At 32.8% G+C, this 16,683-nt stretch overlaps 1 long non-coding RNA gene across 1 annotated transcript; it reads left to right on the top strand.

The window, feature by feature from the left end:
- The first annotated feature begins 7,239 nt into the window (after nt 1–7,239).
- LOC148598843 (uncharacterized) lies at nt 7,240–11,643 on the top strand. Its single transcript, XR_015918667.1, has 2 exons — nt 7,240–7,460; nt 11,341–11,643. It is a non-coding gene; the product is annotated as an uncharacterized LOC148598843 (long non-coding RNA).
- Nucleotides 11,644–16,683: the final 5,040 nt, after the last annotated feature.

Here is a 16,683-nt window from a genome sequence, read left to right as displayed (position 1 = left end):
TTTGTCTACCCCGGACTCGACTTTTTATGAGTAACTCGGTGGGTGTTTCTAGAAAAGAAGAGGACGCTTCCCCTGCCGGTGCTCCTGGTCCTTGCACATAGTGTTTAGTGGAGTCCAAGTTACTAGTTTGCTTTTGTTACTTTATATGTATGATTTTAGTTACTTCATGTTCTTTGTTGTGTATGTCTGTTTTACATGTCTGGTTTTTGTCCCTGTATTTAATTCTTTTGATTACCAATATAACCTTTGTTCCCTTGATTATTCTAATATACACAATATCCATGTTTAACAAAATGTTTTCTTGTATGCCTTATTTTTCATTGTTCAAACCAGAATATTTCATTTTTTTTGTTGAAATTGGTCTGAATAGTACAGTGTTATCGAGCAACATCGTCCATTACGTATAATCTAATTTGGTATTTTAGCCACGCCCTCTAAGAAGGTAACTATTTAATGGGGTATATGAAAATACTGAAAGCATGCATGTAAATTGCAAAATTTTAAAATGACACAATTGACTGACAGTTGACAGTATTGAACCGCGTAATAAAAATTGTTTATTTCGTATTATGAATACAATTTATTGTGATTTTATTTTTTGTTTTCGGTTGTTTATTAATTAAAATATAAGAATTATTTTTAATTGTTGGTTAGATTATGGGATATGAATGGCTTTTGGTCGGTTTACGCTGCAACATAAACCGCAAATTAGCGTAAACCGAACCAAAGACGTTTATATCCCATAATCTAACCAGCAATTAAAAACATTTCTTAAATAAATGATATATATTTTAGGGGCAGACCACGGGATAGCATTGCCGTGGAATCACAACTTTGCAACGAAAATGGACTAAAATGATTACCAAACACTCATATACCCACAAATTAAAAAACAAATAGGGCTTTAATAGAGAGCAGTTTATTAAACATTTATTGATAAGTTTCATGAAAGTTACATATCTTCATCAAAGTAACTCGGTAGCAGCATCTTCCGGGGTTGTTTTCTTGTGAAGATACACACAGTGTCTGAGGCTTTAATTTCGATGTCAGAGTGGATGTACATCAGTGCGAGGGCGGAAAGTCTCTCTTGACTCCCCATGCTTCTCAAATACGTTTTAAGAGACGTAATGTACTAATACTGCGTTCACAATCACAACTTGTAATCGGAAATTTTGAGATAAATGAGCCTTAACAAAGGCAATTTTTATAATATTTTATATGGATTTTATAATGATTCTATTGGAATTTTCAGTGTTTCAAGATGAAAAACAAATAAAGCTCATTTATCCCACAGCGGCATTTCTGCTTACCAAAAGTGGTCCACTTTGCACCTTGCATTCGAATGCCGGACTCCAGTCAAGCGAGTCAGACTTTGTACCCATTTAAAGTTTTAGAATAGGTGGAAGTCGTTTCGTCCCCAAGGCCTCTATCTGTATAACGGGTTTCTGTTAATTTCCTGTCAAATCCTGAAATCAGGCTATCATGACTTCGAAGGTTAAATAATAATCAACTACTTTTTCTATCTACGCCATATTTTTAGATAAATTTTGTCCTTTCTGTATATAGATATGTATTTTAAGGTAATCATGAATTTATATCACTCTTAATTCAACAAAATCAAGAACGATAACAATTGAAATGTGTCAATTCCACAAACATGCAGAATCAGAAATACAAGTCAACTTAGTTGGTTCTTGACAAACATTTATCAGTTCCTGTCTGAGATTTTTTTTTATAAAGACTGCTACTTTAATATCAACATAACTTGATTCATCTGCTGTATATTACCTACAGAGTAATGTTTTTATTATTAATAATTTACCTACAATCGTATTCAAGTTATCTATCATGCTATTAAGCCTATAGATGAACTGAAATTTGTAAAATTAATGTAACATAATGTACTTCACCATTCCATTATTTTCACCTATCTCTGTGTTCAGATATCACGATAACAGCATTGGTTCTAATTAGTACATGTATAATAGATTAAGATTGAATAAAATGACATGATTTTACGTGACTTCGTGATACAAATACAAATTTGTTTATCGTTTTGAATTTTAGAACTTACAATTGCATAAACGTACCATTCCTTTAATTACAATATATGACCTATTTGTCAATTAAGTATACAGTATTTGTGTAATTATATTTTCATAATCAATGATATATATTTTACGAGTATGGAAGATGTTTTTTAATCAACATCATTTTCAAATACATACTAAAATCATGCAAATTGAATAGAAGTAGTATGTTCTTCTTTTTACCCCAAAGCGTTAATTGGATAAATATTTTAATTATAGTTATATATATATAATTATAATAATAAAAAAAAAAAACATTAAGTAGCGAACAATGCAAAATGAAAATAAATAGATTCGTGGAGATTGTTCTTTGCAAAAACACTTTTCATCGTAAATAATTAAATACGTATTCAGAAGTATAAAATAAAATATCAGGCTTCTTAATCATTTAGACTTGTTAATTGTTTGTTGCTGGTACATGATTTCGTATATCTAATCATTCCTAATTGTATACACACATCTTCTCCAAAAGCATTTAGGGGAACATTATACTAGTACGAATTGCCCCTCGTGAACAAAAGGTGCCATATTTATTAATTTATAAAAGCGAAAGATTTGAAGGCACGAACGAAATAAATTTATTAAAAGAGATACTTCCTGTTTGAAGGGATTGTTGACTTGATTATTGATATAGGAAACGAGAGGGAGTCTCATTAGCTATTATCGTCTTATATTTGTCATGGGTTTCGTGTTGACAAATACTGCTTGTAAAGACGAAGATGAATAAGCATACCTTTGTTCGTACTATCGTCTTCGTTGAATAAGCTTTTAGAATAGACTACAAGATTTATTATAAAGTAGCAATTACAATTGCATGTTGATTTATTATATTACATATTGGACTAAGTAATTCTATTGTTTAAGCTATACAGACACGGTGCCGTACATTTCATGTACTGATACACCGTGAAGGCGTCTCAATATCGATATCTTATTACTATACCTCTGTCCTATAAATTGAACTTTCATTTCGAAAATCCAAAGGAAGGATTTGTTGTTAACAATTCTTCCGTAGAAGTTAGGTATGATCAACTGTCCGATGAATTGTTCGTGGCTTACAAAATTGTGTGGCTTCCTATCTTCAGACCAAACAGGAGTTAAAAATCCTATCGAAATGAATTCAAAATGAAGTTTTTAACATCCACATTTCTGACAATTGGCGTCAAATATGCAAATCTTTCTTTGTTCTTTTGTCTCTGAGCCTATCCAATGACCCCTTAACAGGTTTTACGATGACTTTAATTTTAACCCTGAAGAATCTTAATGTTATTGGTATATCATAGTTTTTATTTTTGTTTTTAAATTAAACATTAAAAACTTAACAAATGTGGACGGATGCAGCATGTATGTAAGCGTAATGAATTCCGATATATAATTTTAAATTTGATTCAAACGGTGCTCATCAATACAATAGTATAGATATGTCAGAGACAGTACATTGTTATGAATTATTTTTTGTTAGAACAAAATGGTTGGATAAATGTGATACAAGTTGATTGCAAGACGTTCGTGTACATTTTCCATGTATTTTTGAATTCTTTTGGGAGTAATCTCGGCTATATTATGCAAGAAGGATGAGATGTCTAAAATTAATGTATATCACCATTAAGTGTCAGTCCCTGTAAGAATCAGTCAGTAGGTGAAGCATGGTATGAAACAAACCAATCATTTTGATAGTGTAATTTGATTATTTGCACCATCAGAATCAAAGAAAACAGACAAGATTTTCCATATCATGTTGGATGATTGAGTAACAATTTTATGCACTGAAATAAACCTTTCAAGGGCAGATAACTCTGTAAAACAAAACCTCATTTTCCTAAGATTCTATTGAAAAATATCTGAGCAAATCAAATGATGCAGAGAGCAAAAAATGGTCTTTTCAAGTAGAGAGAGCATTCTTGAGTGATATTTTATTGTCAGATCGGTGGAACGTTTACATGCATGTTTCTGATTTTTCCTATTTTGCCTGATTCTTACAAACACTTACACTTAAAATAGTGTCCGACTATAAAATTTTTTCGACTGATTTATGTTTTTTTTTTAAAATTCTTGATATTCAAGGTTTTTATGACTTAGAAAAAATCATAATCTTATTACTACTTCTTTACTTTTCTCCGAGTTTGTATCAAACACAAAAAGATAAAAATGATGATCATGTGTACAAAAGTTCAGTCTTTGGAATACATCCTACATAACTAGGTTTGCAAAATGTACCATCAAACCTCTTAAAACTTTTAACTTCTACACTCATAGCTGTCAAAGTGGATATCCAGTTCTGCCACGAAACCTGTAGTTGTATTTATTCAATGTGGATCCTGAACAATTCGAAGGATCTTCTGGAAACCCTCAATTCAAGATTATTATCAGAATACAATAGCATTAAAGCCTATGATTTTTCAACTCCGTATTACTCCGAAAAAGATACAAATGTGTAGTTTTTGGTAGAGATCCCTCATACTTAAAAAAAAACAAATCATCTTCCAAATACACAGAATATATATATATATATTTCAGTAGAAATGGTGCATCTGATGAGAACAGAAAAATGAACGTGCATTTGTTTTTGTTAGTTCAATTCTGTTTCCGAGTTAATCATTCATGACTGCTCATTCGTTCTTAAATTTAACGTGTTGTTTTCATTGAGAAATCATTTTAATTGTTTCTGAACATAAATACAGGAAAATTAGAAGTAAATGAAAATCTATTCAGTAATACTCCATTGCACATTTCATTTAACTTTTATTTAAAAAAAGATCAAACCACACATAATTACATTTGTGTAGACACTTAACACATGTTAAGCCTTTGTTAATGTCAACACTGCTGAGGCTTTACAGTCGTCACCGCATTTTGATTACCTATCAAACAGATGAGACAAAAGTCTTAAGTTACTGTGAAAGTACTTTAATTTGTGGATGCCAATTTTCGTTGATAAGGGAAGAAACAAAAGTTGGTAGATTTTTTTTTAAATTCGTGGTTTGCAGTATACACATCAAAGGAAATCTTCTTCATGTTGAGAACCAAATTTCGTGGTTTGCCCTTTCCACAAAAACCACGGAAATTGGTACTCAAAGAATAATAATACTTTCAGAGTATATTTCACGTCTGGCCGGACTGACAAACCTCGTAATTTGACACTTACCAGATTTTACTCACTCGCAATATGATTTAAAAGTTACACCGTCAACATATTTTAAAGCAAGTATTTACTCACTCGTGTTCTTAACTTGATTTAACAGAATTTTGACATTGTTTGTTAAGGAGAATGTTAATTTATCACAACAGAAAATACGTTTTTGCTTAGATTGAATATTGTTGAGTTGATATGATTATCCGTCTATTTGCGTTGCAGTTGAACTAGTTTCACAAGGCCTAAACTAGCCTCCTCTGATGAAAGGTAGAAAAAAAACAAAACAACAAACAACCACGTACACATCTTTAATTTATCCAATAATACATCCAATCAACCGCTCGAAAAACCTCAACATACACCACATAGACGAAATGAGATAATCACCTTTTACAAAGATGTTAATGTTTAAATTGTTGTCCCCCTTTTTTCGTTAGCAAGAAACAATTACAAATAAACAAATTTTGTTGTAAGGTTTTTTTTCTCTTTAAACAACAGAAACCGTAATAGATAAATGACATGGTGAAGGAGTAAAAACTGGAACCAATGTTCGAGCGATTATCAAAAGAAACATTCCAAGAATAAAGACTAGACAGGAAGAATAGACACAATAAAGAAAACGAATTACCCAGAATAACACGTACAAAGGAAAAAAGGTAAAAATGAGCAACCTTGACACCACTAAAAATTGGGAACATAGACAAGGTGCATTAATAGTACAAGCGTTTTCAACATCCGGGTAGAGGAATGGGGAAAGGAAAATTATGATACAGTGACCTATTCGGTTTTGATGGTACAGATGGATACATTATAACAATCTACGAGTTCATGATAAGGCCGTGTAGTGTCGGCAAGCTCTATCATAACGTATGAGTTGTGACAAAACAATTCCATACACAGGGGCTACGGATGTTGCCACAGATGGAATGGAAAGTTGACAAAACGGAATTAGAAATCATTGCATTTGTCACATAGTTTGGTCATGAGTTTTCCTTTTCCATAGATGCGTTAAGAGTAGATGAATATATGAGGTTGACCTCATAGTGTCTGTTGTGTTTTTTTTATCTTAGGTTCTTAGGGGTAGGTGAGATGTAAGAGTAATCAAGGAAACCAAGCATCTAGCGGAAATCAAAAGAATGTAATCAAGGAACAAAGACCAGACATGGAAAACAGACAAACACAACACAGAAGATAAAGTTACTAAAATAGCCCCGTGCAGGTCCGGGTTTTAAAAGAATAGGCCTGCAGCAGCGCTAAGCTTGTCGTAAAAGGCGACTAAATAGTGCTCAGAACCTTAGCCAGGGGCTAGGGCGCTCTGCTCACAGAGCAACTGGGATGTGTGTCCCAGGTGGTGGAATGGGGTACCCCTGGCGTGTTACATGCTGGGGTTGTCAGGCTATAATACGGAAAACCCGACCGCAAACCATACTGGTGCACCATGTTGGGAAAGATGCCGCGTTCCTCGCACATTAAAGAACCCTACTGTGGTATTCTTCCGGAGTAGGAACCATAGGGCTCCACCACAGGAGGCTAAATTGCCCGACCCTACCCACCTCTCCCTATTTCCAGTGGCAGTCAAAATTTGTTGACCCCATTGTCCTTTTGTCTCATCCCTTTTTCTTTCATCATCATTTTATGTTCATTTTATCATCAATTTCATGTTCATCGTCTGAATATAGCTGAAATATTGCTGCTCGGACGTTAAACCCCAACAAACAAACAAACAAACATGTCAATATTTACTTCCCTTTTAAAGATCATCAATGTGATTCTTAGAACGGTACGTTTTGCTATTTATTAAAACAAAAAGAAATTGTTGGTGACATTTCACGTTTTATTATCACAGTGAAAATATAATAAACGAGTATCACACGAAATATAGTCGGCGTAACAATTGTTATATAGATCAATTTTCTAACCTTTATTCCCTCCAATAAAAAGAATTCCACAATACAAGCCATGCCTTGAATGGTTTCCTAATACCACGTGTTAATACAAGATTTCAATAATAAATGTACAAGGTTGTTGTATATATATATCATGAAGATAAATAAGGGTTAAGCTGTATAGACTTTCGTCTTGACCAATTAGAATGATTACAACATGTAAATGCATTATACTTGCAGTGAGTGTTCTTTTATTGAGTGGCTGCGTTTTGGAATGCTCTGCTAGATATGTAGACAAAGACAGTGTAAGCGTTTCGGACAAAGGCGATTCAAGTAATATAAGGAGTAAAGGTATGTTTAACCTCACTCTTTTAAAAACTCTCGTTATTTGATTTGGAGACGTTGTTGCATGCTAAAAATGCATTTTTAATTCGGGTAATTTTACATTTCATAAAATGTATTGCATTTTTTTAGTCTGTATTTGGAGATTAAATCGATATCATTAACAACTCAATGCAGCTCAGATCCTTTATATTCATTATATGTAGTTATAATTTAATATTTATTTGAACCAATGAATTAACATACCATGTACAACACAATTTAATTTTGCAGCAGAAATTTACTAGAAACGTATTGTAATTAAATAAATGTATATTTGTCTTTTGATCTGCTGATTTGTAAAGCTGTTAAATTATATGTCGGAATACAGTTACTATCTACCTTTATTTTTGGACGCTTAAATAATAACTTGATATTTGAAGACTGAACATGTTCTAACACACAAAACTGAATTAAATTCCACAAAATGACTTTAATTATCTTTGTTACTTCGTAACTTAGAAACAGTTTGTTTTTAATTTCAAAACGTCAGACGAGGTGACCCATGCATGTCAAAACACCATCATTTTCGCATTTTGTTTCAAATATAGAAACAGTTACAGACCACATAACTAATAACACATATGACGTTCGTAACTCAAAATGGTCCTAGATATTAACATGTAAAAACGTCCTAATACAAGACCAAAACACAGTAACACATTAAATAGATAACATATTAGTATGTATAGTTTGAAGACTTTTAGCTTTTAACATAAACTTCATAATACAAGGTCGTATTCTAGTTAATCCACATTTAATATAATTTTAGTTATCATCGCTGCAGAAACGTTCTAATATAAAGCCTGTATGCAGCTAAACTAGCCATTTAGATAAAACTTTGTCCTATGTCAACCTGGTACTTGTTATGCAGGTTAACCTCTTGGCATGTTTATAGTAAAAAATGATTGTGCATATGTGCAACAGAATAGAAAGATCATCTGTTATTCCTGGTGCAATATAAGATACTTTGTGTACATAATTAACATGACCGAATGTAATGGTTATTTTTGTGTACATCTATACATGTATTTATTTTACTTTTAGAGTACCTAATACCATATTTTTTTTATTAAAAAGATTCTTGTATTACTTTGAATGTTTCTAAACTGGTGCTTTTCGAAATGAGTTAAGTTTGTAACTCTTAAATTTCATAAACAATCCTCAGACATTTCGAATCGCTCATTTTTTTTTCGCGAGGACATTTATAAGGTGAATGCTTGGTAAAGGTGTTTTATTTGTCTTTGTTCAATTCATAGCGTTTGTACTCATAATTGAGTAGACTCTCTCTGTAATTATGTTTATATTTATACTACGTTTTCATCAGAATATAGAAACCCATCCCTTGTAATTAAGAAAGCCAGTTTAAGTTTAGACATGAGGAATACGAAGATTGAAAATCATGTATTTGGTTGGTTTAGCAATGAGGAATATAAGACTGGAAATTCGGTACTTAGCAAATTACCACTTTGATAACGTATTTTTTCATGGATATATTTACATTGTCTGTATTGTGTATGCATTTAGTAATTTCTGTTTTGGCTTCGTTACAAATGTCATAGCCTTTGTCATTATATATGTATTTTTGTAACTTGATTAATTATTGGAACCAAGGACTGTTTCGCATTTTGCAGACTTGTGTAGTTTAAGCTTGAATAATTTTGACGATTTTACGCAGTGGAAAAAAACTAAAGTTATGTATATAAATTTATAAGTTATTATAAGTGATTAAATATAAACCACTGTTAACTAGGTTATTAGGTATATCCTGAACAAAAATATTACTACAATAAACGTTTTGCACTTTTGTAGAAAAGTCAGAAATTCACTTCTTCATGATTATGATAACAAACTCTTAGTATTTAATAAAAAATAATATGCAAGTAGATCAAATTTATTAAGCTATTACATTTTACTTTCATTTCGTTAATTTAGTTAATAAACAATAATACCGCATAATTCATTTATTTTTGTACGAAACTACATGCGTAGAATACTTGATTTAGAAATGCAGTAATATTACAAAGAAAATAACACGCATGGACACAGACACAACTTTACTATACTTAATAATATCTCATGTCGACTTCATGAACTTGCAGCGGGCAATAGACGCAATGCTTGTATTCGGTACTGTAAATTTCCTACGTATAATAATGCAGTTGCTAAAACATTTTTATACTCCACACTTTGCAAGTGTGTGTGTGTGTTATATTGATAGAATTTTTCTTCTTTACCTTTTACCTTTCCGTTACGTAGAGGGGTGACCATCTCTTTCGGTTATTCCCCCGTCGCCACTGAACGGAATTTGCCAGAATTGTTACTGAACATTTTTTACTTAATGATATTCACATTATTCACCTAATATTTAGAGTTTGATTCAGTTCAATATGGAGGTGAAAAGATGCTATCAAAGGGGGAAATGGCGGAATCAAGGAAGCATTTTTGTTAGTTTCCTAGTTAGACATTCTATTGCAATTTCTACAGTTGCGATAATCTTTACTTGTTCGATTTTCATTTGATGGCGTGAAATCATGATCAAAAAGCTAATAGTTATCATATTTTATTTCATTTAAATAATATGTAGATACATTTGTGAGTTTATACTCACTATGTAATCTTCTCACGCGTAAACAAAATGGCCCTGTGCAGGTCCGTGTGTCAAAAGAATAAGTCTGCAGCAACGCTAAGCTTGTCGTAAAAGGCGACTAAATAGTGCTCAGAAACCTACCCGGGGGTTAGGGGCTCTGCCCACAGAGCAACTGGGTTGTGTATCCTAGGTGGTGGAATGGGGTACCCCCGGCGTGTTACGTGCTGGGGTTGTCAGGCTATAATACGGAAAACCTGACCGCAAACCATAGTGGTGCACCGTGTTGGGAAAGATGCCGCGTTCCTCGCACGTTAAAGAACACTGCTGTGGTGTTCGATAGGAGTAGGCACCTTTGCGCTTTGCCACAGGAGGCTAAATTGCCCGACCCTACCCATCCCCGTTTTATATTGTGGCAATTAAAATTTGTCGACCCTATCCTTGTGTCCCATTCCTTTTTACATTTCATCATCATTTCATGTCCATTTTATCATCCCATTCCATGTTCGCCGCCTGAATACAGCTAAAATATTGCTGGTCGGGCGTTAAACCCCAACAATCAATCAATCGTAAACAAAATGATGAAATGTGGTTTGTTGATGGTACACCGAAAACGCTACAAAATAATATATTTTAATATATATATATAGATATTCTGACTACTCTTTCCGCACATGAGAGGGTTAAACTAACGCACTAGACATGATCTTGTATTTGGATTGAAATATTATCAAAATTCGACATTCCAAATCGAAACACGATACGACCCGAAACCTACAAGGTCTGATATTTATGAAATTTGTATCAAGATTTTGACATGTTGATTGTAGTATGTTCGTAAACTTCAACATGAAAGTAGATCATTTCATCTTATATTTCGCCAAACATCTAATTCATTAAGTTCAAAGTAATAGGTAATAAGTCTTTAGTTGGTTTGGATTATTTTTTTTATAATCCATATCATTATTCTTGGTTTGGAACACGCAATGATGACGTCCTGATTAATATGATAATGACACACCTGAAGATAGAAAATACAAAAACGAAACAAAACAAAACGAAACAAAAAAAAATAAATAAAAGAACCTTGATAACAAGAAAAAAATCAATACAAAATAAAATAAAAAGGAAAGTGACGAAAACAAAACCAAGGATAAATAAAATAATAATTGTGGTTGACCAGCTACATATTGTCTAACCCGTATTATACAGATATTTGTGAACGCTCATTGACGATGTTATTATTATTTTTTATATTTTTAGAACAGTTATTAATACCGATGTTAAAAAAGAATGTACATGAAGAGATTGATAAACTGTGTCCTTCAACTGTTGACCGGAGAGAATGCTACAGCGGTCTAATGAACCTCTGGATGAGATATATGATGTCACAAATTATAATCTAACGAGCTTTGACGAACTGGGACGGAAACTGCATATTTGCTCAAAATAGTATACACGTTTGACACGTGACTACAATTTGTTTCTTCCTATGTACGTCTGGTTTTAGTTATTTTATATTAAAATAGCATGAATTTAAGTCTGTTAAATAAACACGTCTTAATATCCAATTTTTCTATATGATCCTACATTTACAAAGATGGTATGGTTTTACAGTACATCAAATAAAGAATCACGACAAAATAAAAAAAAAAAACCTAAGCTCCATCTTGCTACTAAAGTTGTTCAATTGGCCGCTCGCTATACATTTGCTGAGAAAACAATCTAATGAAGTAAAATCATGGCTATACAACATTTTCATCATTACCATTCAACTCAGAAGATCAGAGTATATAAACCAAATGTCGTTGACATCAAGGCAAGTATAATCAAAGTACTCATGTACTGAATCAATTTATATCGATCTTTCAAATTTTTATACGCCTCAAATAATCGCCAAATTGCAAAAAATATGGGATATAAGGAACGTGGGTCGAATTGAAATGTATATCAATACAAATGTTTTGTTGTAAATGGTTGATATTGAACTCCGATTACGAAATACATTAAAAAAAAAAAACACACACACACCAAAATTCATGATGCATCGTAGCAATGCACCAGTTTGCGTATTGTTCAGATTCAATATCGGTTAATATAATACACCTAGATGAATTAACACAGAATTCTCTGCTATACTGCATAATTGAACTACAAACTTAATTAGTCTAAACATATTTTATTCATTAATATCAAACATATGTTCAAATTAAATCAAACAAAGTTTGACAAACAGGATTCTGAAACAAGCACTAAGCCATCTCCTTATCAATACTGACAATTTATACATTTAAACATACAACAAGCATGCTTAGGAAATAAGAAACATCATGTACATGTACTACTATGTAATGCGATATAGATATAAACGCTAAGTAATGAGATGGGTCTATAGCCCGGAGAACCATTTTTAAAAACTGGTATTACGATCGCCCTCTTCCATTCATTCTAGCAGGAATTTCCCAGTTTCTAAATTTTTAAAAATCAATTTATCGAACCGTAGGTCGGAACTGTCTATCTACAAATTATTGCATAAACACCTATTAAATATCTAAAGACAGCTCTTCCAATTGGTACTCAGCATTCCTCTTTATATTTCATATCTATGATGTCTACTCACAATCTCGCATAGTTTTTTTAAATCTAGCTAAACATAAAATTGTCTATAAATAAATCTTGAATATATCGACGGTGAAAGACTGGTTTATTAGGTTATTCCATAGAAATTAACAAGTTCTGATAAGGTGTAAGAGGTCAACTATCTTTAATTGGATCGTTGTTAAATCATGTTTAGTTCGCAGTAAAATGTGTTTATTGTTTTTTTTAATTGGTGTAAATAACAAGGAATTAAATTTGATATATCAGATACATGTATACCTATAAAGTGGACCGAACTACATGAATCTGCATTTAAACCCTTATGGGTTATGTCAATGGGACTATTTTCTTGCGGTATTGTAAGATAATTGAGGATGCTAACAGACTACAAATCTAAAGGCTCTGGCGACTGCTATATCAATTCTGATTTTCGATCTAAATTGATAAAAAATAGAAAATGGCAGCAGTGATTATGTTACTTTTCAAAGTTTGCCCCTCCTGTTAGATTTGGGAAGGAAAATGGCTTATTGGGAACAAAAGAAACTGAGGGTTAACTTGAATTTTAGGGAATTCTGCATGATTTATAAATTATTGTGCTAGGGGAAGCAGCCTATAATCAGAGGTAAATTAAGAGTTATAAAATCACTGGGCAGCCATTTTGAAAATCGCCGTGCCAGAAAACATTTTCGTCATCACCATTCAACTTAGAATACCATGTTTCCTGAAGAAACGAAAAACTCATTTGAATCCGAGCGACTTGTGAAAATGGCCGCATTAAAAAAAACATATACTGTTAGTCAACTCAGAATATTATGTTTAGCTTACGAGTAGTTTTCATCTTCATTATTCTTCTATAGTTGAGAAAAAAATGCAAAAAGCAATTTGACCCCTATGTTATGTTTTAGTAAAAACAGCCATGTTTTTCAAACGATGAAAAATTTTAATCAATCAGTTTGAATGTGCAGGATACCACCCGACACAATTACGCTAAATTTCATTAAATTTTATCCCATGGTTGCAGAGAAGATTTTCAAAGTTGTTATTGTGAAAAGCGACAAAAGTACCTGTTTCAAGACGATGAATCATCTTGAAAATTTCGGCACAAGTCTGCCTTCTGATGATGAACAATATTCTGTCCGTCAGAATTTTGCTCAATTCGACGGTTTTGGGTTATTTGAAAAACAAATGTGTTTTGGCTCCTATGTTCTATTTAGAATAGCGGCCATGTTTGAGAAAAGCTAACAACGCCAGATTACGACAGACGCTAAATGATGGCAATGGCTCACACGGCCTTTAAGTCTTGTGAGCTATATAGTGTTTTGAAAACAAAATTTAGTATGTGCCACTTACTGAATGGGTTCTCAATGGTTAAACTGATAATTACTTTTTTCAAAATGAAAATATGTTACATGTAAATGAATTGTTGCAATTGTCATAAATTTCGTAATTTCATTAGTGTATAGTTTTAGATCTCCTCCCCGACGACAAAATTTTATGGTATATAGGAATCAACCTATACGTCTATCTATCCGTCTGTCCACATTTGTAAGTCCACCTAATCCACTCTAGTGATTTTAATGATATTTTGTGTGAAGAATAAGCATCATTTTGTGATGTGCACGAAATAAATTGTCAAAGGACCATAAATATAGATAATTTAAATTTATTAGGAAGGTTTAGTCCTTATGTAAATGTGTCTGAAGGAAAACTTAACTATACGCACCATCTTACTAATTTTCTCTATGTACAGTTGCGATCATTTCTAACCTCCTTTAAGTTCTGTCAGAATCTGTCTGGATTTCTGTTCTACGACAGCAGATAGAACAGAAATCCTGACAGATTCTGGCAGAGGCTGTCCTGGGTCAGGATACATTTTGCCCTGTTCCCTGACAGATCCTGACAGAAATTGTCGTGACAAAGAAAATACGAAAAGCTGTTTTAAACTGTCATACCCCTGGACAGTTCCTGACACTAAATTTTCTATTCTGTGTGACGTAATTTAGAACAGGGAGTCCGCTATTAATAAACGAAACTGTGTGACTAATGTAAATTAGCAAATCCAATTAGTACGAAATCTTGATATCAAAATTTACATTGAATTTCCAATTACAGTATTGTTGATGAGGGACTAAAATTAATGACTAAAATGCTAATTTTTTCAATATAACCATCATATAGTGGCTGTGACATACTAACTTGAGTCAAAATTCTTCAAAAATGTGATATTCTTGCAAAACGTATGAGTGTGAGCACTTCTAATTTCCATGAGGGTCTAAAATTGATGACTAAAATGATAATGTTTTCATTATAATATCTTGTGGGTCGCTGTGACACATTTATTTGAGTCAAAATTCTTTAAAATATCATATTCTTGCAAAATGTATGAGTGCGAGCACTTTTGATTACCTTGAGAGTCTACAATTACTGATTTATATGCTATTTTTTGTAATTTAACTACTGGGTGACTGCAACTCATATAATAATTCAGTAAAAATTCTCCAAAAATGTCATTCTTTCAAAGTGTATGAATGTGAACACTTTAAATTCCATCAAGGTCTAACATTTCTGTATAAACTGTTTAAAATTGTCAATATATTTAGGTACTCTGCATCATACCGGTGTCTAGATCTGCAAACAAAAGAATTCAGTACAAATTCCTAAAAGTCAGGTGCGTAGCAGGTACGGCAGGCGCAAGTTTAAACATAGCAAGGCTTCCTTCCCGTCTTACGAATCGGAATACGGGTGCTACGCCTTTTTTTCGGAATCACGTATATGTACCGTATGTAGTTCAGTCAGAAATGTATTCTCGAGCTAATGACTGTCAGAATCTGTCAGGAACCCTTCTAAACTACGTATCTGTTCTACCTAGAACAGTTCCTGACAGGAAGGTGCCAGGACCTATGACAGATTATGACAGAGCTTGTCCAAAGCCCTGACAAGGTGTGTCGCGGGTCAGAACAATTTCTGATAGTTTAGAACTGTTCTATGACAGCGAATCCTGACAGGATTGAAGAGGTTAGAAGTGATCGCAAATGTATGTTGGAAAAATTAGTAATATGATATGCCGAACCCATAAATCTTATAACAATTAAATTCGTGCACTTGGAAATCGCATAGTGAAAATATCGTGCACTTGGAAATCACATATTGAAAATATCGCATTTGCTCGCTTATAAGCCACATGCCTCCTGTATATTTTAAAATCTGACCATGACATAAAGCATATTGTTCACTTTTATTTTTTATTTCATGTTGTAAAGCCGTTTTATGTATCTTAAAGAGTAATACAGGAAACTAAGACTCGAACTGATATAAAGAATATAATCTAAAGATAAAGATCAGACAGTGAAAAGACAAACACAAAAAAAACACACGAAATAACCAAAATAACATGTACTTGTACAAAATTTGAAAGGCGAATGCATCTCTGACTCAAAAGAAAAAAAAACAAAACAAAACAAAAAAAAACACAGGGACTAAATGTACCGGTATGGAATGCGTTCTCTTCATTGATCAGATTCTGTACAATTATCGAAGAATCTGATAAAGGATATATAATCTTCTATGACGTACAGTTTGACAATATCAGATTTGGTGATGATGCCTCGTATATACTTGTAAGGCAGAACTGCTTTTCTGGATTATCTTGCATAAAAAGGAATCAAATTGAAAATCGTGTCTTATTTTATCCAAATTAGTCTGATGATATGGAGAAAGATTGATTTGAGATGCTTGTATTATGATAAGGGATACGATTGACATATATAATTACTAAACATTTAAGTGGGAGTGAAATATGTTAAAAGATTTGTCTCTAAAAAATCTGCTGAATGTTCTGTGCTGTTCCAATTTTTATCGTAGATCATCATCATGTTTTCCAACGCCCTGGTCAAATGCCTCATAGAAAAACATTTCGAAAAAAAACCATTGGGGAAAATCTTAATTTCCAATTTTCTTGCCTTTAAACTCGCATCTTTTGCCTAGTCGTTTGTAAATAGTATATAGTCA

Source organism: Perna viridis, chromosome 14, assembly GCF_037379345.1.
Source record: "Perna viridis isolate PV_CMFRI_1.1 ecotype Kerala chromosome 14, ASM3737934v1, whole genome shotgun sequence".
In the NCBI taxonomy this organism is placed as follows: domain Eukaryota; kingdom Metazoa; phylum Mollusca; class Bivalvia; order Mytilida; family Mytilidae; genus Perna; species Perna viridis.
This window is presented reverse-complemented; position numbering and strand designations above follow the sequence as displayed.